The sequence below is a fragment of the Bombina bombina genome, chromosome 3, assembly GCF_027579735.1.
Source record: "Bombina bombina isolate aBomBom1 chromosome 3, aBomBom1.pri, whole genome shotgun sequence".
Classification (NCBI taxonomy): Eukaryota; Metazoa; Chordata; class Amphibia; order Anura; family Bombinatoridae; genus Bombina; species Bombina bombina.
The window spans coordinates 667266391-667268898 of NC_069501.1; positions in this window are offsets into that span (position 1 = coordinate 667266391).

A 2508-nucleotide genomic window follows, 5' to 3' on the forward strand; every position below is an offset into this window, starting at 1 on the left:
GACTGATCCCCCACCAAACAGCTCTCTAACCCTCCCCCTCTGCCTTAATGGCCGCCATTTTGGGTACTGGCAGCTGTCTGCCAGTACCCAGTTTAGAATAAAATAGTTGCTTTTTTATTTTTTCCCCATTTTCTGTAGTGTAGCTCCCCCCCCCCACCAAAGAACAAACCCCCACCCCCTCCTAGATACCTTTGATTTTTTTTTTTTTTTAAATATACACTTTTTTTCTGACACTTTTAGTGCTGTCTTTTCTGTAGTGTAGCGGTTCCCACCCGCTCCCGCCCCGTGCACGCACGCGCCTGCCCGCTGCCCGCCGTGCACGCGCGCGCGCCCCCATCGGCCCCGATCCCGCCCCCCTCTACATTACCCGGCCCATCGATGGCCGCCCACCCGCCTCCCAAGTCGGCTACCACCCACCAACGATACCGGCCATCGATGTCCGGTGCAGAGAGGGCCACAGAGTGGCTCTCTCTGCATCGGATGGCCATCTACAGTTATTGCAGGATGCCTCCATATCGAGGCATCACTGCAATAACCGGAAAGCAGCTGGAAGCGAGCAGGATCGCTTCCAGCTGCTTTCCACACCGAGGACGTGCAGGGTACGTCCTCAGGCGTTAACTGCCTTTTTTTTGAGGACGTACCCTGCACGTCCTCGGTCGTTAAGGGGTTAAGGGTTGGTGTGACAAACGGATTCAATTTCCTTGGAACAAATCTTTGTAAAGGTTTTAATAGTAGAATGTGTCAATTTCGGTTCGAAAGTTGATTTTTTAGACACTACCAGTCTTGGGGGTTCCGAAGTAGAGTTTTTGAAGAAATCTCTCAATTTGAGTGTTCTCTGTAATTTATGAAGGTCTACCAGGTAGTCAAATGTGTCCACCCGTGGAGTGGGGACAAAATTCAAACCCTTGGCCAATAGATCAATTTCAACTTTGTCAAGCATTCTGCTACTTAGGTTTATGATGACACTAGTATCAGTACTTAAAGCTTTGGAGGTTTTCTTCCACCAGCCACCACGTCTGTTAGCGGGCCTGCGTCTCCTCCTGGTGGATTGGAGTTTTTTGGAACCATGGGAGGTTTTCTCTGTGACCTAGTAAGGATTTTATCTGGTTGTGGATGTCTACTGTGTCCCCCATCTGCTCGGTCAGAGTCACTGGAGTCCCCTCCACTGGTATCGATGGTGTTGGCAAGGGGAGTGCGTCTCTTGTCATCTCTCCTGCGTCTATATGAAGTGGTCTTGCCTGATAACCATTGGTATACATTGCGTTCCCTGTAATCAATTTCCACAGAATTCAATTTTTTGTTTTTGAAACTGATAAGGTCCTTCTTGTATTTGTCCACTTGGATACCTAATTTGTTGATCCAATCATCGCTGGTATCATTTACGAGAATAGACATCTTCGAATTTTCAATCACTTGAACATCATCAATTATTAGTTTTTTCAACCTGGTGTAGAGGCCACATGGACATGACAGCAGATACACAACGTACTGGGACGTACATGTGAGTCTGTGCCTAATTGTACATGTTTTTGTTGATCCAGGATGATGGAATCTTTGGCCAGTGATGAGTAAATTACACGTGACACAGCTGCCACACTTGTAGCAGCCAGTCTTGGTTGTAGCCAGCCAGGTTCTATTTCTGTGCCATTGGTCAGTGTGCATAAGCAGTGTTTTTAAACTGGAGCCACTTTTGTGAACCACTCTAGGAGGTGGGGTATTGACAAATGGTAGTGTGCGATCCTTGTTAATCAGATGCCAGTTAGGCCTAATGACACCCGCGACCAGTCTAGTGGCTGGTGTGTAACTGGTGATAAAGTTAATGGAGGGCTTTGTCTCTGCCGGCTCAGACTCTGGTTTTCTCTGCACCAGGGTAGATTGTTCGTGACAGCCAACTTCTGTCAGGATGTCAGATATCATCTTGCGACTGTAACCCCGTTCAAGGAACCTCTTCCTCATGGATTCCACCTGGACTTCCCTCTGGTCAGGTTCTGACGTGTTACGTAATACTCTCATAAACTGTGATTTGATAATACCACGTTTTAGTTGTGTAGGATGGTAGCTACTATTTAAGAGGAGGGTGTTTCGATCCGTGGGTTTTGAGTAAAGAGTTGTCCGTAAAAGACAACCTTGGTCATCATCACACTTGTATATACATAGATCCAAAAAATTAATTTTCTGGAAGTCATATTCGCTTTTTAGGGTGATAGATTCTTCTGCCGTGTTCAGATGTTGTATCCAAGCTGTAAGTTCAGTTTCTGAGCCCCCCCATATGACCAACAAATCATCGATATAGTCTTTCCCTAAATGTGACCAGCACCACATTTAGGGAAAGACTGGCCAACCATAAAAGTGCCTTAAGAGCCGCATTCAAGGACGGCAAAGCAGATCAACCTGTGCCCAGGCATTTTCTAGAACATAAGCATCCCATCGCCACTCTCCGTGCCATGTTGATTGACACAGTGGCACCTCTGAAGAGAGGTGGTGATCGCAACCAGGAACTACTAAAAT